Source organism: Dermacentor silvarum, chromosome 11 (assembly GCF_013339745.2).
Source record: "Dermacentor silvarum isolate Dsil-2018 chromosome 11, BIME_Dsil_1.4, whole genome shotgun sequence".
Lineage (NCBI taxonomy): Eukaryota > Metazoa > Arthropoda > Arachnida > Ixodida > Ixodidae > Dermacentor > Dermacentor silvarum.
Genome location: NC_051164.1, coordinates 75,272,897 through 75,298,178, shown reverse-complemented (window position 1 = coordinate 75,298,178; position 25,282 = coordinate 75,272,897). Strand labels below are relative to the sequence as shown.

Below are 25,282 nucleotides of genomic sequence, written 5' to 3'. Positions count from 1 at the left end.
CGCAGCCGTATGCCCCACGCATGCATGGGCCACCCAGAGAGGAAGGAGCTCCTTCGACGATGGTCTTGGAGCGAGGCGCCGCGACGGTGAGGTGTACGGCATATTGACGCAGTCACCGTCCACGGTCATCAGAGCAGCGTACATGCAAGGTACGCTGCTCTGCAGGTACGCGCCCGTGCATTTCGTCCTACACTTTGAAAATTAATATCTCGAAACTGGTTCAGTCCTGAGAATTCGTTCCAAGCAGATACGCCTTGCGAACTCAGCGGCTGTAATTCGTAGAATGAAATATTTGCCGTTCAAAATAGTTCATTCGAAAGTTAATTCAAGTAATTATGTTAATCATTCAATTAGGCGTTTTTGATTTCTCGTGGAAGTAATGGCCGCCTCATCGAATAGTTTAGATCAAGGATTATAATTGTGCTATCTGCCACAGGCAATTTTTTTTAAAATTTGGTGCAGCTAAAGTGAAACACAGTATACATCGAGATTCCGCTAAAATGTTTTTTTTTTTTGTACATTTATTTAACACTTATTCACAGAGATGCATCACAAGACTCAGCCATCCACGACGCTGAAAAACGGTTTTCCCGCACTGAACAAGGCGAACAGAAACATTGCCCGTAAGGAAACCGAGCGGAAATGCAACCAGTGCAGCATAAGCATATACGGTAGGCTAGATATGTGGCCATACCTGTAACTAAAGCTTCATTATTATTATTACTATATCGGGGCTTCCTCAATTTTTGGAATACGGAAAACGTAGCCTACAGTAAAAGAACAGACTTCGGTGTACAATGCGACCAATAGAAAAGAATGAAATATTTAATGATTAAGTGAAACATTTCTGAAAAATATGCGTTTAACTCTACGGAGCATAAGTTCGGAAGAACCATGGTATATCTCAAAAATACGTGCTTATTGTCCACAGGTACGCCCGGCGTGAACCTTGAGAAACTTCACGGAAAATCGGTAAGAGAAAGATATAACAAAAAATCTGTCAGCCCTTCCACTGCGGTGGAGATGGAAGACCAGCGAAGCTGTACTCTGGTGGGAATTATGTATTTCCAATTATGACTATTAAGATGTGATGGTGTAATTGGTTATTTGAACTATTAAAGAATGAGAAATATAAAAGATCCGGGGGTTTTCATTTATTTAGTGACCACGGGGACCATGGCCTTATGGTCGCTACAGGTTGACACCTTCATCATAAACACGTTACCAACGCCGCGCGCGTTCGGTGCGAACGCGGGCAAAACGCCGCCGCCGTCGACAACAGTTCTGCGCGTTGCTGGTGCTGCTACATGTCCAAGTTTATACAGCTCCTCAGAATTTTGAGAATGACAGCCCACAAACCAATGTCATGAAACAATTAAAACACCGGCAGCGCGTGCCTTTTATGTTCCATTTTCTCAGACTTTGAGTCGCCAGTTTCCCTTGCGCCCGGTCGCAAGATACGCATTTGGTGCGATAAGTGGTTCTTGAGGGAAAGGGAAAGGTTGGCGCTATCTTCTGCAGCCCTTGAGGGAGCACGGCTCAGCGCCAACGGGGAGGGGTAAGTGGGAGCGAAAGTTTGGTGCCGCAGCTAAACGTTGTCTCCCCTCCTCTCCCTCCCTCCCGTCCCCCCACGGTGTTTCGCGCTACGGAAGATGTCACGTTTGCTCTCCGCCATGTGTTCGCTCCCCATGAAAGCGCGCGTCCCTCGCGCGCTTTCACTCGCACATACGGCATACGACCAATGAGAGTTTTTTTTTTTTTTTCTACAAGCGGGACATGACCATCGGAGACTGAGCCCTTAACAGCTTCGCTGCAAAATCTCAACTCATCGTTCATGCAGTGAATAACTTTGTCGAAGTACATGCTCATCGATCGGTTTCACCCGACCGGTTTCAAAAGGGGGCCAAAAAACTTGGAGCGCGCTTAAGCTTCGCCTTTAAGGGTGGAACGCGATAGCGTTATTGGACGCCGTTGACGCCGACACCGACACGGTATTTTCTGCGACATGGGGCCCGATCAAAATTTAGAAGGGCTCGGCTTTTCAACATTCCCCTCAATGTAGCCTAGAACCAAAGTACAGCGAAACACCATCAGAATTGGAGGACGCCTAAGCTTCGCCTTTAAGAGTGGAACATTCAAAGATCCCTGGCTGCTTATCAGGCTTTTTTCTCGTATATTCAAATTAAAATCCTACGCTATCATGTCTGTAGGTTGTTGTTAAGTAGTACTTTGCAATTTTTGTGACGGATTTTACTTTGAGAAATTCAATTTTTGTTGACTAACGCCTTGCGCCACACGAAGGGCCCGCCCGGTCGGGGTGGTTCGGGATGATGTGGTTCGGCACGATTATTTCCGCCAGACGCCGACACCGATGCCGGATTTTCTGCGACACGGGGCCCTTAACGCTATCGCGTTAAAATTCACCTCTTAACTCACGGAAGATGGGGGAGCGCATTCGTCCTGTGACCTTGAGCCCCGTCGGCAATACACTGAGACGCAATCTTCTTGAAATCCTCTCCGCATGCACCGCCTTTCAACGGCGACGCAGTACGACCTTCCCTTTCCCGTCTTACGCACATCCGACTACATGGCCATAAATGCGCGCTGTACGGACGCTGCTCAGAGAGAGAGAGAGAGCTTGCCGCAACGGCTTTCTCCGAGGGTGACCATGTATGCCTCTTATTTTTTCGATTTTGTCCGACTCTATTCATTCTTCTTTCCCGCAGTTCTTAGTGCCTTTTACTCTGTCTATACCACCTATACCTCCGGAGGGAGAGGAGAAACCGTCACTTTTACGACCAATGAATGAGACTGGTCGGAAGTTAAACACGGGCACCTACTATGTATACCGGGCGAGAGCGTTTCCTGTGGGCCACGGCGGGCAGCATTACCGCCTATATACGACGCGTGCCTCACACGCACACGCTCTGAGCAACATACGCACCTGCACAGCTCGGCTGGCCGGACCACACGGCGCGACAGAACGCGAACGGCGCTGGTGCGCAAGTCTGTATGGACGTACATTACCGCGGCGTAAAGCCGGTCTTCGGCGTCGTCTCCCGTAACATGCCAGTTGCCCCGGGGCTTTACGGAACTATTAAGTGAGGCGCCAGCGACACGCTTTCTTTCTTTCTTCTTTCTTTCTTTCTTTCTTTCTTTCTTTCTTTCTTTCTTTCTCTCTCGTGGTGGCCGAAGTTAAGCGGCTTTTGCTCGCTCCGCAGCCATGTATGCGTATTCATGTCCTGCCTCGAGGCGCCTTAATAGACGGTAAGTATCGAAAGAGAACCTGCAGCAGCTGTCGCGGATAAGGAGCGCGCTCGCTGTAATCTTCGAAGCAGCGCGAATTTTTCTATCCGCAGCGATCAAATGGGCCCGCGGTACGACGGTTGTGTACCGCGCGAGCACCGTGTACGTGCCACCTTGCAGGTGTAGTATAGTTGTAGTATAGCAGCAGTGTACAGTATGATATCAACGTTGGCGGTAAAAGTGTAGCGCTGCTTCATTTTGGGAGAGAAATGAATAAAACTCAGTATTTTTCGACCTTTTATGAAGTGAACTGCCTTCAGTACTGAAGCCGGACGGAAATATTTGTAGGTATTCTTGCTCAAATAACTACTGCAACGGGGAGATAGAATGGTAATAGTGAATTACATCCGGCGCCCATTGAAAGAGCGTTATGCGCCTCTAGCCATATACGTCATCATTGAAACATTAGTGTGTATAGATTTAAAGAGGCATAGACCTCCACGCTTATTGTATGTCTATGTTGTACAGACTAACCTCTCAGTTAGCTTCCAATGGAGTCAACGTCGGGCTGCTGTATACAGTCAGTCCTATAGAAGAGCCGGCCCTGGCACAGTGAGAGCTTGCCTGTTAAAGCATTATGTGTCTGGAAAGGAGAGGAAAAAAAGAGGCAACGGGTTGAAGAGAACTGGGCGCATCAACGCTATACGTTTCGCAGCAATTCTGATAGGTGCCCCCAAGAAGCGGAGCAATGCGTTGAAACTATAGGGGTGTGCGAATAGTGAAATTTTCGCTTTTGAATCGAATACGAATATACGAAAACAAAAACGGGTTTCGAATATCGAATCAAATAAAACTTTCCTAAACTGAAAAAAAAAAAAACACTCGTGTAGGGTGTTTCTCTGTATCGGCCCATGCGCAAAGAGTCAAATGTGCAGAACTCTAATGTGACTTCTGAATAAGGCTAGTAAAAATGTCGACCATCGCCACCAAGTCTTCACTCTGTGTGTGGTGCAATATGTGGTCAGTCTACAACACGCTCACACCAACATAAGCATCGACTAGCCTCCTGAACAAATTTTGCATCACGCGGAGGCTGCCGACCTCACTACGTTCTTTGGCAGTACACGCGATGAACCGCGCTTGTTTTCCGCTGAACGAACGATTCTAAACAGTTTACCCCCACAGTGCCGTATACTGCCCTTGTAACTTATAATAAACACAAACATCAGTTGCTGCTTATGCGCACGTATCGCAAATGGGCGAAATCGTATAAACCAGTCTGCATTCTGGTCCATACAGATCGTTCGCAATTGCCATTCCGACTCGCTAACCTCTTACGGCGGGTCAAGAGGACCGTTCTGGTGGCGACGTTACCGGTCCGCGAGCGCGCCCGTCAAAAGGGGCTCCCCCCGCGGCATCCGAGACGCCGGAAGTGGTCGGCCGCGGCGGAAACTGCGGCGCGTGACGTTGCCTAATGACGCGTGACCACCCGAGTACTACACACACGCGTACACACACACACACATACGCGAGCATACACGCATGAGCGGAACCTTGGCCCGTCGCGACGAGTTCCCATGGCGGGGGAGGGACGGAGTCCGTTCGCATTGTGTTCCGAACCGTATACCGTGCGTGGCCGATAGATTGCCGACCGAGAAAGCTGCTCGCGGCGAGTATACGGTTAAGACGGCGGAGAAACGGATGTGCGGACCTGTAGCGTATACGGCAACGGCTCAATTAGTGGTCATGAATGAATGAACGGACAGGCGGCAGTCGTTTCGCCGTCGCCGTTGCCCCCTCCAGCTTTGGCGTATATACTTGCGTGCAGTGCTGCAGCTCGAGTGCATACCAAGGTTGCTGCGGACGAAATTCTGCAGGCGGAGTGGCCATTCAAATAAGCCATTGTTAACGACACGCATCTAGTGGATACATCACGCATTTGCGCGTGAAATTGCGAACAATATAACGAAGGCAGTTAACGGCTGACGAGGTTTAGTAACTTAGAATCAAATTGAAAGTGTCTTACTAGGGCTTCCCAACTTTTATAATTGCTAATTTTAATATTTTTTTTACCCGCTAACTTAGCAGCTATGGCGTTGTGCTGCCAAGCTCAAGGTCGCGGATTGGAACCCGGCCGCGGCGGCCGCATTTTGATTGAGGCAAAATGCAAAGGAACTCTCGTGTACATAAAGTTACGTGGACGGTAAAGAGCCCCAGTTGCTCAAAATCATTCCCGAGTCTCCCCTCCAACCTCACCTTCCCTTCTAATTCGTGCGTCAAAACTAGATTGTGGTTTTGGCACGTAACCCTCTATAATTATTTAATTAAGCTTCTACAACTTCGAAAACATGTGTCCTTGCTCCTCTGAAAGAGCAGCAGCGCTATTGTTATGCCTTCATTGTGGACGCTGGTCGCGACCGTATACAAACAGCTACTCGCACCTGTTGACCGCTGTGCACATATCGCTTTTCTCTGCATGCCCACGTGCATCGCTATGTATAGAGCTGTAATCCATGCCAATGCAATGCAAGCCACGCCGAGAGAGATATGGCACCCAAGTATACTGAGTGGCCTTGCGAAAAGCCTGATGGTAGGCGCAGTAAGTACTTCGCGTCACAAAACCGAAGGTGAAAAAGTTACGGTATGTTCGACTGCGCAGTGTCGTAAATATAGGTGCCACCTTAATCAAAGTCGCACTCGCCTCAAGTTCTGCGTGCGCGTGTGCTGTATTCATAGTCCATTCGCGAATGGCGCTGGCCATCGAGCATTTTTGTGAAAACGGCCTGAGAATCAGAACAATGACTGATCCACGCGGTTTAACGTAATAAAGCAGTACCTGGGTTTTATGAGAGACGGGTTAGCGAAGGGCGCCTGATTAACGACCGCCTCGGTTTCTTTGACGCGAACCTAAACCTAAAACGCGCACCTAAGCCGATGGTCGAAGAGAGAGCGAGCGAGAGAAATGATTGCATAGAAACTCAGGGCGGTTAACCAGAGGTAGCTACCCTGCACGGGGGGAAGGGGTAGAAGGTATAAAAACAGAAAGAGAGCGGAAAGAGAGTCGAGCACATACAAATGTAAACGCGTTGACTCCGATCGCCGGAGACCCATCAGCATAAATCTAAGCACACGAGCATTTTCGCATTTGGCCTCACGTCTAAATGCGGTCACCGCAACCCCGGATCGAAACCGCGACCTCGTGTCCAGCAGCCAAACGCCATAGCCACTGCGCCACAGGGGCGGGCGGGCACCAGAGCTTGACGCTAGAAATTCCTAAGGTTACCCGAACGTCCCTGGTAACATGCCAAAGCTACACATCTACTGCGCAGCCGCCGTGGTTGGGAGTCGAACCCGGGACCTCGAGCTCCTCATCCGATCACCACTGCTGTTGAGCCACCGTAGAGCAAACCAGCACGTCAGCGCCTCCCCTTCCGCTGTTAACAAGCATTTTCAACAACACACCGCGTTTGTTATGTTTGCCGCTATTGCACGCATGGTGGGGCTGCCGCGTTTTCCTAACGTCCCGCAAAAGCAAACATTTCCGCCTCTTCTCCTCTCCTTTGCGTGCACGCGCATATTATACTGTTGCGAACGAGCTTGTATTCAGGGAGACCAAATAGCGTACAAAGGTGATCGTCAGTAGAGGCTGTCAACCGCGACGGAGAGTGATTCGCAGGAACCGAAACGTGCGTCCCCCATCAGCGCACATGAACTGACGATTCCGGCGGTCTATATACGACGATGCCTTATGACGATTCTTTCTGGAAGCACGCAAAACCAACATCGCAGATGGTGCGCAGATGGTGCGCAGATCTCCTTTCGTTCCTGCCAGTGTATACACACTCGTCCAATGGGAAAGAAAACACCGGATTTGTGTTCAAAGCTAGTAATGTTTCCTTGTGTGTGCTTGCAGTGGGCATGATTCTCCAATGTCGGCATGATTCTCCAATGAGGGCATAATTCTCCAAATGTGTAATGTTTCCTTGTGTTTAATGGGCATGATTCTCCAACAGAAGAACAACGTAAATAATATCAGTGAGTGAGGTTCTGATTCGCACGGCTGCAGGAATCATGGTTTGAACACATATGCGGTGTCCCCTTTTATATAGAAAGAGGGTGTACGCGTACACCCGTGAGCGAAAGTATACGGACCAGAGGTTCTCCGAAAAAAAGTGAATTTCTTCGAAATTCAGACGCACAAACTGAAGTTGACGAGCGCACTGGAACATTCGCCAACGCCAAGTTTCGACTGCATGTCCTCAGTTTCAAGCTACATACAAAAGCGGTGAAGAAAATTGGCTTCATCGAGGAAGTATTGGTCTTTATATACTTTTGCTCAAGGCGTACGCTGTTATCCCAGAAATGTGTTGGGCGGCTAAAGGAGAAATAGAAGACAAATTAGTTTCTTCTTGCAATATCAAGAATAGATAAACCTCGCTGTCGTTCTTGAGGATGTATAGGGCTCTGTCTTAAAGGGCATACGTACTGCGGGCAAAAGTTTCATTATCTAAATGACATTTCTCATTGCATTTAAGAAATTAGCATGCAGAAAATAGGAGCGAGCAAGAAGCAACTAAGTAATGGGCCCCAGTATAGCTAGGAAAAAAAAGCTATACTTAAATCGGTAGAGCACGTTAGCGATTTCCAAAATAAAAACGTTGCAGTCGTTGACAAAGTCGCCATATCCCACTGCACAAAAGACTCCCTAGACACCACCCTCAACTACAACAAAATCATTTGCTTAGAACAAATTCTTTTGCTAGAACAAATTCGTTCCTTAGATACGAGTGTCGTAGAGCGAAAACTGCACTGTGATTGACTAGTTCTTTTTCTTTTCTTTTTGTAAAGCTTCTCATAATTTAGAGAACTACTTCAGGCAATGATGTGTCAATTATCAAGGACCGTCTGGTGCAATTAGCGTATACAAAATCATCTCTCTTGTGAAACGTAAATCCTTCCATACGCTTCGCACCAAGCCATAAAGAAAGAGTGACCTCTATGCACTCTTTCATCGTGTATACGCATCAAGATAACGTGCATTCTCCACTTTCTTCGTCGAATACGGAAAATTTTGTCCTTTTCAGGCATGCGTACACTGCGACAACCCGGACGCTTCATGCATATAGAGTATATATGTCCTCATCGATTTCCTCCACCAAGAGCCAAATAAAAGCTCGCTTTGCAAACTATAGTGTGTTTGTTTTTATAATTTTGTCTGTCATGGCCTCATCGTGTTTCACCAAATCCCAAGACTTAGTCTAACTCGGTAAAGTATTCCGCGCTAAAAAAAACGAGAAAAAAAGACAGGAAGTTCACCGACGAATACGATACTCCTTAATGCGAAATTTGAGCGCAGCTCTATACGTGTTTTCATTTCGCGTTACATCGGCTGGCGCGGGCAATCCGTCGCGTGCGGCACGTCGCAAACGAAGCGGAGTGTGGCGCGACTGCCTCGCTGATTTGCAAATCTGCAGATGGCGAGAGCCAGCGCGTGGGTGACGCGTGGGCGCGATTCACAGCAGCCGCCGCCGACAGACCTATATACCAGACGTCGCGCGCTACTCTGGCGCCATCTCGTAGTCATCGCCGCCGCACTACGCTTTTCTTCTCAAGCTTTCGCCATACCCTCCTCCTCCCCCGCTTTCCTCCTCGCGTCTTTCATCCCCCGCCACGCTCCGCGTTCGCTCTTTCCTCCTTCGCGGCGCTCGTTCGCTCGTTTACGCCGACGCCGGCGCAAGCCGCAAGAACTGGCGCTGCGCTCTAGAAAACGCCAAACGATTAGGCCGCAGCCTGTCACTCGTCCTTTTTTTACTAGCAGCCGCGTCTCCAGCTTTCAAGAAGAGCATTGAATCACTGCTGTCCGCTCCCGCCCTAGTCTCGTACGCGTCACACTCTGCATGCGCTCGTCAGCTTGACGACCGGTTTTGATACAGTTTCTGCCGCTGTCGGCACAAATTTGCCCGGGCGCACTCCGGCGGGCGTTCACCGTGACGCTTTTCGCAGAGAGCGACGCACCGAGATCAGCACGCGTGTAACTTGCACGTCGCACCTTCGTTGTAATTACACGGTGATCGCGGATGTTTAAGCGTTTCTTCGAAGCCAACTCGAGGCGTCCTAGTCAAACTAGGAAAGACGAAGGCGTCTGCAGCGAAGGCGCTGCGAAAGGGTATGAAAGTATGAAAGGGTTTTCGAAACGTGACTTGACGCAACTTGACAAAAAATAAATAACCAGTAGAGTCACAAATGCAGCGAATGGTCTGACTTCGTGCGGTGAAATGTTGCTCGCGTGATTTCTTTTCCTCCGAGTCGCGAGTAACGAGAAAGGGAAAGCAGATGAGGTATTTGCCGGAGTCGGGGTTTCCGAGCCTTTACAAATATTTCTTGCAACTTTCACCACAGGCTATATATATTTCTATACTTTAATGAATGCCTTTTACTTTGCCATATCAGTGAACAACTTCTCAGCCTCTTGATGTGGAGCTCTTCTCTGAAACTTTTTTTTTTGCCACCATAGACAATCATTGCCGCTGTCTTGCCAATATATTTCTCACTCTCTTCTCATTACCAGTTTATTGGAGGCGATCAGTATTCTTATTTTCGGTATAGTGTCCTTATAATATTTAATTATTGAAAGATATTGCGTAGACCATTTGTGCGAATCTGTCAGTTATCCTCAAGGTCCTGCAACAGGTGCAGCCAAAATAAAAATTCGTAAGCAGGCCATACATACCCCGGGGTACCAACTAAATCCCATCAGGGATCCAAGAATAAAAAAAAATAGCGATAGTTTCTACGCGAATGCAATCGATTGCATGGTATATGTTGTCTGTCCTCGGCCGCAATTATAAAGGACATGCGTAAATGTCACATGGTTATATAATTAATGTCTCGGATGTACGACATGCGAGCTAAAAACCAGGAAGTGGACGCAAAAGCACAAAAGAGGTGTATCATCCTGCGCACGGATCTTAAAGCGCAAGCACGCTATCTGCTAATCAAATCGGAAATGACGCAGTGCTACTTTGACACATGTCGTCACACACGGTCGCGTGAGATACCGAACCAATTTTACAGCTTCGAAAATGTGCTGAGGACATTAACGCCCCGAAGCAACATTAGATATGTAGTATGAGAGACACAATATACATTTAGTATTGTGGTCTCCAGATTATTTTTTTCTAACCTCTGTTTTTTAAAAGTGCCCCTAAATCAAAGTGCACGAAATCTTTTGCTTTCCACTGCCACCAAAAAGTGACTGAATGGCAAGGAATCGAAACCACAACCTACCGCCTGGCAACGGAATGCTGTAGCGACTCAACCATGGTGGTAGATCATCCAGGAAACATTGGGACGTACGAAGTTTTAGTTTTAGTTAATTATTGTTTATATCATGCCGACAAGCACGGTATAGTAAAAACGAAAATTCGTTCTACACTCATGGGAGGCGTTCAAGTGAATTTGTCGAAGGAGATTACCGGGTGATGAATTCCCCAGGAGCAGAGGTTAAAAGAGTACATGGCATAATTAGCCCCTTCAGCCACAAATTATGATCGACTGTCGATACCTAAGTTAAATATACATAATTTTATGCCACGGTGCTTGAGACACCACTGAAAGCAAGTCAGGGTGGTAGAATGACTTTTTGTGCATTTTATGATGACTCATAATAATTACAGAGTAAATAAATATTTGAATATTGTAAAGTCAGTTATGCTACGTTTCTTCATAAAAAGAATTGAATCACTCACTGGAACTACATGCACAAGTTATTTATTGGCGGCAAGCATTTCAAGAAAAAAAATATTTCGAGGTTGCTACGCCCCACGTGAAACGTCACGTAAAACACGGCAGTGTCTTCCCCAAAGCGGTACTCTGTAACGATACATATCACTCAGAAGTAAAATGAAAGTAATTTAGCTTAGCAGAAGGTTCAGTTTACCCTAAGCTTAATGTTTTGTGCCCCATTTCTTGCTACCGCTGTACAGAAATGGTAAAAATAGGTCGAGTCCACAAATGTGGACGTCTTGACTGAAGCGGTTAAGGGTTTCGGTTCACGGCGAAAACCCAGTGGACAGTGGACATCGCAGAGTTCAGATTATTATGTGTTCATGTTCACTGTGATTATAGAGGGTTGATGAAAGCTAGGAGGGCTCCGATAGAGAATATGGAAGACAAGAAACCGGTGCATCATTGCAAAGCGTCGAAAGAAACTGGAAGAAAATTACCTGCACATTTATAAATGATGAATAAACGTACGTCACAAATTCCCACAGGTCACGACCCCTTCTTTCTTCTTCTCGCGATATTGTTTTGTTTCTTCTGTGTTCTAAAATATTTCGATGTTCCCATTTGTTCCCAGTTGAATTCAAGCCCTCACCCCTAATGTACATAGTCGGCTTCAGCCAAAACTTGAAAAGCTTCACTGTTCGGTTTATCTCAGCGTCGTTGGCAACCTTCAGGAGTTTCCGATACCTTTATCTCCCAAAGGACTGATTGTCTTCCGGGGGGGGGGGTAGAGATCGTGGAGTGCCGCCAGGAACACTACACCCCCCCCCCCCCTTTTCTTTTATTGAGCACCTTCTCTCTCTCTCTCTCTCTCTCTTATCTAGCACGGACTAAATAGCCGAAATGATTACCAACGTTTCAAGAGCTCATTTCGTCACTTTCTCTTATATCTTCCTTCCTTAAACGTCACTTATATAATTTTCCGTGTTGTTGATCGATTTGACAGTGACGCGACGAGTTAACAACGCGGTAAACAACCGTGTCTGCCCCAAACTTTCCTGCGTCGCAGCACTTTCCGCGTGGTCTAAGTTATGCCGCACACCTCAATTAAGTACAGTCGATATGGTATATCTACACTATAACGGTCGCAGCGAACCCCCTTAAGTGTATACAGTCCTCGACCAAATGAAACATCCGCACTCGGGTACCGACCTGTCGAAAGAGCCAGAAAACTGCGAAACGCATATCCTGCCGCTGTTTCTAAAAATGTCTATACGAATGCCAATACACCGCCCCAAACGAGGTCGGACATAGGCCGTCACGCCGCGCTCCCTACACTCGTCAAAGGAGGTACTCGCACGCCGGCTCGCGTATAAGCCAAAGGCTACACGCGCCGGCTACGTAACTCGATCACCATTATTCCCGAAGGGTTCCCATTAAGATCCGTCACGCACGACGTTCAGCACACGACCGGCGCGCGAGCGCCACGTGGCCTTCGACGGGAAAGCACAAACCAACATCTTCCCGCCCGGACCATTAGGTTTCGCGCCGCTATCAAGAGAGGCGCAAAAGAACTACACGAATACAGAAAACAAAAACAAAGGAAAGCACTTTTTGAATGACGTACACACGTATCTCGTGCGATGATCCGGACATCCAGACCCCCCTGGAAGGAGTGAACAACAGAGAAGAAGTAGAAGAATACAGACGAGATCGAGACGTAGATGGCTTACTTACGTGGGAGGCGCGGGTGGATCAACACGGAATGAAGAGGGTTGCCTTTTTTTACTGCGTGCGCGCCAGGCTCAAAGGAAACAAGGTGAAGCGCTCCGCGATCCTTCCTGCTTTCCTTCCGGAGAGATCACCCCGCTCCCTCCACGCCCATCCACTCCTCTTCTATCCGGCCGCTGCATTTGCTGCACGCAGACTACTACCTTGAGCCATGGCATACACGCCGCTGCGCGCTTCGACTGCATGCGTTCGTTACCGCCCTTGCTTACGGGAGGAAGGGGGCGAGGGAGCTTGCTTCCTACACTTCTCTCTCTCGTGTCTTTCACTCCAAAAACGTGCATCGTCGTGAATGTCTACGGATGTGGCTTCAGGATGCCGCAGGTCGAATAGACGAAGTGAGTACGCCCGAAAAACTGTTCCGCGGTGCACAGTCCAGCAGAATTGCGCATATTGTACCGCAACGTTCCTATACGGAGGCCGCGGGCGCGGAATCAACGAGAAAGTCACGTCGTTTCCCGGAGAAACGCGTGCGGTAACTTGCACGTGCGAATGGTACCAAATTCATTGCGCTGCTTGCGCACGTGATACGGTTCAAGGCAGGTTCATCGCTGGTCACCCCACTGACTACACCGCATATACCGCTGACCGTCGGGATCGGGAAAGGTCAGATCGGTCAACAGCACGTGCGAATCATGTGCTGTTGGCTTCGTGTAATCGGGGCACGTGACCGTCTGGCGTTGCCACTATTACACAGTTTCCGGAATGATGAAGGATTACATGAATTCGGTGCATGAATTTGCCTCAACTTCGTCCTTATGGCTTGGAACGGATTTGTGAGTTCGAGAATTCGTAATGTTGAACAAAGATATCGTAATATAAATGAAAGTGATTCGCAAAGACTACGTCTGTGGGCAGGGATTAATTGCTTTGTTGTGTATGAGAAAACTAGTAGCGCTCGAAAAATTTAGAAAGCCATAACGTGATAAGAAACGTCACAAGCACATTCAAAGCCAAAAGCACGAATTAGACAACGTAACGATCGCAGCTCAAGAGTTACTTCTAGTAATTTTTGTAGGAAACGCTCTATGACCTCTATAGCATTCAGAACGCTGCACTGATTTGCTGCGCGAGCAGGGATTTACATGCCAGCCCATGCCAAGCGGTGCGAGCGAGAGAGTTCGCTTGCTTCCGGTGGCTCGCAAGGCAGCGTTCGTACGTGGAAAGAGGTGACAAGGTAGCTATACAGAATCAAAGAAGGAACGATAAAGTGGAAAGGGGGGGGGGGGGGACGATAGGCTGGGCGCGAGGAACGGCGGCTGCAGCAACAGCGCGACTGCTCCCATTGTGCCTGTCATGCTAACGTCCCAATCCCGGGGCCGTAATCATCGGTTGTCAGCGGTCGACTCGTACACGAGAGCGCGCCGCCTTAAGCTCTCTTTCTTCTGCCCGGTCACTGCAGCAAAGACGGCTGTCGGCTTTATACCGCGTGTTGCGTCTTACACATGCGGACGCGTAGAGCGTCGGGCCCACGCGGATGTTGCAGAGCGTGCGTACGCGCAGGCAGCCATTGTGAAGTGCGCGCGCCAGCGTTATACGGGCATTCGTTTGCGCATAACAAAGTTATATACACTCCCCTCTTTTGCCGGAAAGGATCAAGCCTATACGCGAATTCGGGGAAGCGGAGACTGAAAAGACGTAGGCGGGCACCGGCGTGGCTGGTGGACAGGCCCGTGGTATACCGCGGGTCGTGATGGTGGACATGCTGTAATTAAAGTAGTTCGTACATTTAGGCCAGGTATTAATTGTAAGGATTTCTTTTTCGATTCTACTGCTGCCTCATCGTCCACCGATCGTGTCGATAACGACGGTAGATAGGTGGAGCGTCGTTCGTGCAGCTGACGAAGCACGAAAAGGAATAGCCTTGGAATGGAATCGCTACATTATGATGGCCTTACTTGTGTTACCTTTTTGTTAGCCCTTCGCGATCGAAAATGATTGGAGACGCTTGGATACTATAGAGTGGTTCTGCCACGTGTGTTCCCTGAGCGGAGGCCCAGCTACCAGAGATAGCACACTCAAATCTGACTATAAATAACGATAAGTACCTGCGGTGAGATCTCCTGCTACCCTATAATTTCGATGGGGAAATATTGGTGGTAACTGCGAAGATAGTACGCATCGCTGATTATAGAACAACACATTTTTGAATAGATATTATAGAAGGCATCCCGCGGCCCTAGCTCTGTCGTCATATGCGAACGCCTATACGTTCCCAGTTGAAGAGCGTGCTTTTGGGAAAACGCTGTCGCCCGCGCGTCCCGCGACAAGCTCCATTGGATATCTTCCTGTTCCTGCCTCAAATCGCACAAGCCTTATCTTATTTTATCTTAGCTGTTTATTATCGTGCTTCTTAAAGCCTCAAAATATACATCGGAACGAGTGACTCTAATGGGAGTATGTATACAAGCGCTGAATTGCGCCAGATTCATACACACCAGCGGGCAATCAGTGTTATTGGAATGGCTCCATCTATCGGTAACCCGCATCTGCTGTGCAAATAGTCGCTTCGTACGAGAGTATGCGAAACGAGCCCAGAACGCCTGTGTAGCGTGCACTGGGTGAACGTTAATGAACCTCAGGTGGTCAAAATTATTCTGCGACGGCCCCAAACTGTGAAGCTTGTAGATGAGAACTGAAATCAGATCGCATCTCGTACTCTGTGACCCGTATACTAGCAGTAATAAGACGGAGGTCACCACACGCGTCAAGTGTATAGAGTTTCGTGATCATTGAAGTAGCTAAGTCTATAACGCTACCGCACCACACGTCGCTCTAAAGGAACTCAAACTTTGTGAAAGGAACCAAATAATACTTTTTTCTGCCTAAAGTGGGACAACAAAGTTGTAGTCTGATTAAGGCGATGCACGCTTATATAACGACTGGAACCTCTTGTGCAAGAAGTAACCTCCTTGATGCGTTCGTTCAGCAATCACGGCTCCTGCGCAGCAAAATCATTCGCAAGTGTCTCCGCTCGCATCGGTCTTTCTCCCTCTAGAATGAAACAACCATTGTTAACCCTTACAGTATTTAATACAAACGAATATTCGACTAGTTCGAATAGTGAAATCTCGAATCGAATATGTCTATTCGATTCGCTTTCCAAATTTCGAATATTCGCACACCCTACTCAAAAGCATTGATGGTACAGTGAAATCTTATCCTGGCACTGCGTGAACGAACCCAAGGACGCACGAAAAAAAAATGACAATGCGAGCACTGCTGGGGAAATCAATGAACACCAGACTAGCTCGATTCTGCGCACTTCTTATCCTGGCTTTCGAGAACTTCGCAGCTCCCGGGACAGCCGTAGCAACGCAATGACTCGACGCCAGACTCTGCTCTTCAAGAGAGAGAGCTTATAAATGGGATGCGAAAGGCAGGGAGTTTAACCGGACAAGATTGTGGTTTGCTACCCCTGCACTGAGGGAAGGGTACGGGAAATGAAAGACGGAAACAACATCGGAGAGAAAAAGCAAGGAAACGGGGGGGAAAAAATAGGGAAGGTTGTGAACGTCCGTGAGAACTACAGTCTCTCCAATAGGCCACTCGAAACGTAAAAATTTCAAGAGTGCCTTCGCTGTCTTGTTGTGTGATGACTGTACAGGTCGGCGTACCAGGCTGCCTTATAAGCTGCCCAGCATGATCTCATGGGCCATCTTAGGAGAGCGAGGCGATGCTGTAGTGAACCAGGTGGTTATGAGCAAACAATGCACACAAACGTAAGCTGATATACACATGACGATCCATCATGTTTGATGTGGTGCGACGGAGAACACTTGCGGATATAACCGCAGAAACCTGACTTGAGAGAGCAACATCGGCAAAAAAAAAAAAAAAAATGTATCCCTAATGTACCTAATTGCCTTCTCTCGTGGGTCGAGACGTGGCGTTTTGGGGCAAATTGTTCGATTTATTGGGACGTAATACGATATCTTACATGGGTCTCTGGCTTGCAACACGTCGGATGGTGTTCTGGCCCGGTGACGCTGTATTCATGTAGTGCTGCCAGACGCGTCCTCAAGCGAACATCGTAGCAGCGTTGGCATAAACTTTGGCAATTGGGAACAACTCGAGATGTCCGATGGATAACGTTCCAATGTTCTATACAAATTCGCACCGTGGTTACTACAGCATTTTCGGGTAGCATGCAGGTTACTGACACTTCTATCTCAGCGTGCATGGCGCCGGGGAAACACTGGGTGTCTTCGCGCGTTATAACGCAGAAGTTAATAGAACGGCCAACCAAAGGTATTCAGGCCCGTTAGCAGCAATGTAGCGCGGCAGTGCAGAGCCTTGGCCGCATTTTTGGCAGCCTGTCATGAATGCTGTATGTCCTCGTTTACTAAAGCCGCTTTATATGTGGTAAAGTGGCGTTCCGGCTGGTAGACAAAATTAGATGCGAAGTGCGGTGGTTAACGAAACTTTCCTCACAAAGCGAAACCGGATGATCTAAGCCATTATCGCCTCTGCGTACAACAACGTGGCTGCGTCAAGTGGAGTTATTCATAATAAGGTGTCGTGCCATCCAACTCGGTGTCGTTCCATGTCTCGAGGCCTTGGCTTGCGTCGTGGACGGCGGAAACCCAATGAACCGCTTTGAAGGCGCCGGGAGTGGTGCGCCCGGCATGCTAACTGCCGTTGGGTAGTCGTGTCACGGCGGCGCACATGTTGACTTATACATAGGAAAACGGTGTAGCACAAAAATGGCAGGGACAGTGTCACCGTCAGTCTTGATAAGATTATTATTGCCCGAGAATGACCCAACATTAATCGGCACACGCATGACAGCAAAAAAAAAAATCTTCAAGAATAAATGAGACGACCACCAGTCAATACCAGAGCAGACATCCTAACTAATCGGTAGTGTTCGCCCAAATCATCTATAGTTGCTCGAGCAAAAAGAGCAGTTCTGATCGAGGGATTCACGGACCCTCGATTCCCACCCCGTCCGGTGGTGAAATAAACGTCCAGAGTAGGAGTATCGACAAATATGCGCAGGTAAAACAGTTAGGACCAAACTTTCGCCGACTCTCCCGACGTCTCTTAGCAACGACTTTCGTCACGAGCGCAATGGCCTCTGTAAGTTTTGACGGGGTCTGCATATTACGTGGCACCGACGAAGTTTCTCTTACTCATACGGGCTCAAACGCACAATGCCCGCACGCACCCTTTGCACACACGCACACGTTTCGTTCTTTTCTGTCTCAGAATACTGGCCACGCAAAACAACACACACACACACACACACACACACACACACACACACACACACACACACACACACAGCTCGCCCGTAGTGAAGCCGAGGCGTACACACACACACACACACACCACCGCCGGCGAGTGCTTCGCTCGACCCCCCAGCGAGCCCTCCAGCGAAGGGCCCGCCGGCGGGCGTGACGCCTTAATTGCCCGAGAGAGAAGAGCCGAGCGCCGCGGCCGTTCGCGTGGGTGCCGCAAGGAACGGGGACCATCGGCACGTGCCTCCGCTTGAACGCTGCCTGTCAAGCGGGCGCTCCTTCGCCTCTGCCTACCAGACGCTGACGACCCGACGCACGTCACTGAGGGGCTGACGGACCTACGGCGCGCCTGTGCGCGTGTGTGCGTGCGTACGTACGTGCGAGAGTATTAGTGCGAGTGTGTGCGAGTGAATATGCATGTGAGTGTGCGTGCGTGCGTGCGTGCGTGCGTGCGTGCGTGCGTGCGTGCGTGCGTGCGTGCGTGCGTGCGTGTGTGTGTGTGTGTGTGTGTGTGTGTGTGTGTGTGTGTGTGTGTGTGTGTGTGTGTGTGTGTGTGTGTGTGTGTGTGTGTGTGTGTGTGTGTGTGTGTGTGTGTGTGTGTGTGGTGTGTGTGTGTGTGTGTGTGTGTGTGTGTGTGTGTGTGTGTGTGTGTGTGTGTGTGTGTGTGTGTGTGTGTGTGTGTGTGTGTGTGTGTGTGTGTGTGTGTGTGTGTGTGTGTGTGTGTGTGTGTGTGTGTGTGTGTGTGTGTGTGTGTGTGTGTGTGTGTGTGTGTGTGTGTGTGTGTGTGTGTGTGTGTGTGTGTGTGTGTGTGTGTGGTGTGTGTGTGTGTGTGTGTGTGTGTGTGTGTGTGTGTGTGTGTGTGTGTGTGTGGTGTGTGTGTGTGTGTGTGTGTGTGTGTGTGTGTGTGTGTGTGTGTGTGTGTGTGTGGTGTGTGTGTGTGTGTGTGTGTGTGTGTGTGTGTGTGTGTGTGTGTGTGTGTGTGTGTGTGTGTGTGTGTGTGTGTGTGTGTGTGTGTGTGTGTGTGTGTGTGTGTGTGTGTGTGTGTGTGTGTGTGTGTGTGTGTGTGTGTGTGTGTGTCATGGTCTCTCGCAGGATCTGGCTGTCTCAATCGTACCAATTCGCTGCGTCCTCGGTCATGTCTAGAGAATAATCCTGGCTGGCTACGCCATAGTAAATGTAGCCGTATGCAAGTCCAAGGACTTCATTTGTTCTTCGCACCTTGGCTCTATATTTTTCTCACGAAGTCGATCAGGATTTCAGCGTATTGATAGAAAGATAGATGGACTTGCATAAATATTGCGATGCCTTCGTTCGGTCGCCGTACCCTCGCATGAATTCAAAACTCAGCTCGCTTCTCTTTTTGGTCTATAGACCTACGCCATGTTTGTAAACAGCGGTAGGCACCGTCGATATATTTTAGGCCCTATAGCGACGTCGCGTAGGCTCCGCCCAACGTTTGGCTCCGCCCACGTTCGCCGCCACCGCTTGCACGCGCGGATGACGCATTTTTTTTTTTTTTTAATGGGGTGAGGGAGCTAAAACCACGATTTCATTATGAAGCCCACAGTAATGGGGGCGCCGGATTAATTTTGACTACGTGAGACTCTTTAATGTGCACCCAATGCACATCGCCCCCATCGGGATACGGCCGAACGAGACGCTAGGCCTAGCTCGTTGACCGCCGCAGTGACGGCCGACAGCGCTTGCGGCCTGGCCTGCTGCTCATCATTGCGCGCCTATTTTCGACAACCCGATTAACGTGGGCTTAAATGAATCGGTTTTGTCGGTGTCGTTGGTGCGAATAACAAACGAAACGTAGTACTTGCAAGCCAGCCGAGCCGCATCGCTGAGACAGCCGGTGCTTCGGTTTCCGTCTGCGAGACGAAATGCCGTCGGGTCGTTGCTCCAGATCGCGCCAGTGGTTTAGTACTGGGCGCTGCTTTACGAAACACGCGTAAATTCGAGATAGCTTTTCTATTAAGAACTATTTTATGTTAAAAACAAGCTGTAGCCGATTTCTACGTCGCCGTGAGCGGCGATAGAAGCGATCGCCTCGGTGATGGGACTGGCAAGGTACCGGCCCTACGGCGACGCCGCCTGTGTAGGCCCGCGCAATGTGAGCTAGCTGTTGTACGCGGCCGTCCGATCGCTCCAACTCTGTACTAACACTGTACATTTTTTTTCGCGCTCGAAATTTAACTGACACGTTTAAGCGCATTTATGACTTCCACACTGCAATAAACGCAGCTGTGACCCTGCTGCCTGCGTATATGAACGTGTGATAGGATATTTACACTGCTGGTGGCTCAATTCTTTGAGATGAAAACAAATTGGAATGTGACGTGTTTTGTGGGGCATCTGCTCGCTCGACCTACATTCAAGGCTAATCCTAATCTAGCTTTCCCACAGTGCGGCAAGCAATTATAATGGCACGCTAATAAGGATCCTAAGATCGTATATGATCCTAAGATCGTAACGATCCTAAGATCGGCTAATGCACGCCAATCAAAATAAAAGAGAAGCTTAATGGTTACGAAATATTTTGCGCATAATGGATGATCTGGTATCATAATCCAACTTTCGATTTTTTCCGCGGCGGCCCATTGCTTGCGACTGTTTTCATCCACAGGAAACCTATGAAAACTTTAGTCTCTTGCGTATTTCGACGCAACTCAGCTCATCCACATACTGCGTTTCTTTCATTGTAAAATCGTAGAATAAAGACCTAACAGATGGAACCGCACAACCACCCGCGAAACCCAGCGGCTGCTGTGGTAGGCGCGACACGGGCGACGGCTCGGCGGCGGAGTGCCTACCAAGCGAAACTAAATTCCGACGACAGCGCCACCGCATTTTCGTGACGTAGCGCCGTGGTGTAGGTCTATAGGCTTGCATAGTCTTCGAGGGTCAGTAGGCATGGCGTGGCTTTTGCTCCGGAGTCCAGTCATTGAAGTCGGTCATGCGCTCGAAGGGATTAAGCCTGTCTTTAGCACCCTCACATTAGGATTTCGGTATGAGCGGCTGGTTAAGGATGGCCTTGGTCGGCATAGTTGTGGAAGAAGGAGTTGTAGTGCGCATCCTTCTGACGCGGTTGGGTAAAGGCACGCACTCGAGTGGTAGTCCTTGAAGTCGACGGCTTGAACACGTGATGGGCTTGCAGACGAGCTTCGGTGTGGGAGCGGTAGCATGTACCAAGCACCTCCACCAAAAACGTTACGTAGGTAGACGACGGAGGCTAGCAAAATAGAACTACGCAACACTATATACCGTATTATTGTGCAAGAATAGTATAGGGACAGCGGGTGGAATTGCTGAACTATAAGTTGTTCTGACTTGCTCAGAACGCGGCAGTGTCATGGTTAAGAAAGCAGTACAAAAAATATGCAAGCCTACACGTGATAGAAGCGAAGAAACAATTGAGGTTTCAGAACGGCAAGAACACTGAAAACCACGCTACACGAGCGTTGGCATTCGATTATAGTTTACACATTTCGCTAAAAGAGATGAGGCAACGAACCTCCACATCTGCGCACATACCCATCCGTCTTTAGAAGTAATATGTGTGTGTCATCTTCTTGAAGCCAAACCGATGCAGTGTGAAAAACAAAATGACTGATTTTCGATTCTGGCGGTGCTGTGCTTTCCTCTTGATATGGTTTTTCTCTGAAAAGCCTTCTAGTTTCTCACATTTCAGTATTATCAGGACAGGTCAGGTTAGATATCAGGCCTGGCATAGCTACTTGACTTAAACCCTTGCTCCTCATTTTACTACTGATGATTTAACAGAGGGTCAAGTTAGCATTTGTACAGAAAGCTAGCAAATCGTCAGCTGTATGGTGTTATTTTGATTCGTGGGTTTTTTCACCATGCATGCTTCAGAGAGACAGATTCAAAAGGCTGCTTATCGCCCGGATCTCTTCTACAGCAATCATCGCATTCTAAAGCTCTGCTATCCAATGAGCTTGCTCTATTGCTCTTGTTAACCTTAAGTTCATAATCAGGTCTGCAGGACGGAGCCTTTATACGTCTCGTTTCTAAGTTCCTACAGGTCCCATCATGGGCATTATGCCCCAGGCACCCGCCCAAACGTCTGGTCAGGCACGGCTTGCGTATGCAGAAAGCTTCAAGAATAAATGAGACAACCGCCAACGTACGGACGGGAGCAGAGCCGCTAACTAATTGCCGGTGCTCACCTAAATCGCATCCCTTCTCGAGCAAAGGAGGCGCAGCGGCGCGGCGCGGCCAATTCTCAGCCGAGGAAGAGGAGAGGAAAGGGGTTCGGCCGCGCAAAGAGCGCTCGCCCCATCCTCTCCTTCCAGCCACGCGCCCCGCTCGTACGGAGAACGAACTCATCCGAAAGGCGCAGCCGATCAACCGCGGCAGTAAAAGAGACCGCGCGCATCGACGACTCGACGGCTCTGGACGTAAGGGAGCGGCGTGCCAGTTCGAACGCTACAGGCCAAGCATCTCAGGTAGGATCGGCAAGCTAGATCGCTGAGAAGGAGAGCGGGGGGTGAGGGGGGGGTGGCAGTGGTCTTGCCGCTTCCGGTCGTGTCTCCCGGCACGTGAGCAAGTAGCGGCAGCGAACAGGTACGGCATCGCGCGCGCGCGCGCGCGCCCAGAGAAGAAGGACGAAGAGCGGGGAGTTGGATAAGCTGCAGGCTGCAAGAGAGGCTGTGGAAGGTGAAGGGGGGGGGGGGGGGGGGGATAGACTTGGAAGACGACGTCCCACGCGCTCGCGCGACGAGCGGGGGGGCCAGAGGTCGAGAGTCGTCGAACCTGCCCGCAGCCGCCGCCGCCGCAAACTGTTGCTTTTGGCTTCTTACTTCTTTCTCCGCGTCTGGTCGTTGGTGAGGAGGCTCAATGGAGGCCCGCCGCCGCATGAATGAACGATGCCGGCACGCACGCGGGGCCCTTTTCCCCTCTCTTTCTTGTTCTTGCAGAGGCAAGAAGGCGAGAGGAAAGAGAGAGAGAGAGAGGATATACGAACGTGTAGTGTATACACACAGGTGCGCATCCGGTGGGTCGCTTCGGCCGCCACAGGTCTACGGAAGGAAGGGAGCCTTGGCACGTACTACACACGTCTCCCTCGCTGCTTCTTGTACTTCTTCTTGATCCCGAAGCCTGCTCTGGCGGGCTCGGCTTGTCCCCCACTAGCTTCTCGCGCCGCCCGTACGTCCCGTAGGGATGCTGGGCACGGCAGCGGTTCTTTTTTTTCAACCTTGCCTTCTCTTTCACCGCTCGCTTGGTGGCCGACCGGTGGTGGCTAGCGGGCGCGCACTGGAAGGCAGCCGGCTATAACCAAGAAGCCGCGCACGCGAGAGAGCGTTAGCACTCGGCACAGTGCTGCTCCGGTGGTGGAGCACACTCATTAGGATCGAAAGGCGAGCGTGTTTGCCACTGTGCCGAACGCAGGGAGACCTTCCTTCCTGGTAGTCCACCAGGTCTACCACTGCTTAACGGTTTTTTGTTTTTTTGTTTTTCAATTAACCGCCGAGGTGACTCGGTGCTTACGGCGTTCTCCTCTAGAGCACGAGGTCATGGGATCAATTCCGGTGGCATTCACGTGATGGCGAAATACAAAGACATCCGCGTATATTATACCGGCTCAAGCTGTTCAATACTAACGTGAAGAACTCCACAACAGTGTCGCTCATAACACCTGCTTTGGTTTGAGACGTCAAATATCTCAGCGAAACTCTCTGCATTGAGGGGCGTTGTGGAACACTTCCACAACATTGAAGTGGGCCCGTGTAATTAGCAGCGGTACGCGACTGCCCGTCTAGCCTACCTGTAATCGTCCTCTCATTTCTTCCCTTTATTTTCCCCTTGCTGAGTAACACGCTAAAACACTCTCGTTAAATCAGACCAAACAAATCAATAAACTATTTCAATTAGGAGCCCTAAGTACTGCAATGATTCTTTTTTTTTCTTTTTGACTTGGCGGTGACATGGGGTCTCAAACTGAAAATAAGCTCCCCGTCGACCACTCTGCTGCGTCTCAGTGTAGCCGAGACAGTGTTGCTTAATGTTTAAGCAACTGCTTATTGAGTTATGAAACATCCTTCCAGCACACAAATAAACACGGACGAGCAGAGAAAGACAACAAGAACGCCGGTACTTGTTCATGTTGTCTTGCTCTGTAAGTCCGTGTTTATTTGTGCGCTGGAACGATGTTTCATAATGCTATTCACAGCCCACTAGCCCAGCTGTCCACGCTTTGCTTATCGAGGGAAGCTGTGAAACTAGGGAGGGCCACGAGGCGCCCTGGAGGACTTCGTGGGCCGCACGCAGCCCATGGGTCGCGTGTTTGAAACCCCTGATAGCGCCCTGCGCATCCAACTCGGCGTTGGCGAAAACAACTCTATCGGCGGCGGCACGGGTATGGTTGAGAGTGGAAATCTGGGCCCAGGGCGCGGGCCTGCAGCCGAAATGCCAAAGCGGCCGCAATGCGGCCGTGTTTCTGCTCTTCTGCTGTTACTGATGCGTTAACGAACACTGCTTCGTAGCATATAGAGCTGCTTCATAGCGCGTACATCGTACTTATATAAGGCCACCATACCACCACCAAAACACGGTCACATACACCGATTTATTTCTTCCGAAAACGTATACCGCGAGTAGAACCACGTCTGTCTGGCGTTATTAGTCATCATAAGCGGCGGAGATCGACATCAACACCTCAATGAGTGATGTCGTCTGACGAATGTGCAATTCAACGCGTCATTCACCTTCCTACGTTTTCAAAGCAGTGTTGTTTTCTCACGTTTATTGGTATATAAACATGTAAAAATTGAAACCCTATAAATTATTTACTCCTAGCAGTCTCCTTGCTGAAGTGCCTTACATCACGTACTGTCGTAGCAATGGCAGGCCCTCCCATCTAAAGTCCTTATTCTTACACTACATGTAAACGCTGAGCGCAATTTAAATGAACATATCGATTCCTGATGGCTTTGACATTAAATATTCGCGTCATGCCCCGAAACAACGCCTGCTAATTGAACGATACGACCCCGCTCCGCTGCCTTGCTCGCAAGACACATTTTCCGACAGGTTGCACCCGGAGTGGTCACTACAAACCGTCTGTACATCTGCAGTCACCTAAATAAACGATCGCGTAGTAATAGACACAAATTATAGGCAACACAACCTCTCCAGACATTTCCGCCCACCAGGCGGTTCGACACTGAGAGAAGGCCGGCAGACAGCCAAAGGAGAAACAAACAAGATGCCTACAGAAAATTAAAAGAGGGCAAACAAGTGGTCCGAAACTGGTA

The 25,282-nt window shown here is 49.3% G+C and overlaps 1 protein-coding gene across 2 annotated transcripts in view; it reads right to left on the bottom strand.

Moving 5' to 3' along the window:
- The window catches only part of LOC119433981 (Krueppel-like factor 2), a 102,986-nt gene that overhangs the window by 68,349 nt on the left and 9,355 nt on the right, over positions 1 to 25,282 (bottom strand). Inside the window, exon 1 of one of the 2 annotated variants that reach the window (XM_049659345.1) lies at positions 12,709 to 12,872. The exons of the other annotated variant lie outside the window; for it this stretch is intronic. The gene's annotated coding sequence lies outside the window, so the exon portion shown is untranslated. Of the gene's footprint in view, positions 1 to 12,708; positions 12,873 to 25,282 lie in introns of those variants that run through there. 2 annotated transcript variants of the gene reach the window in all.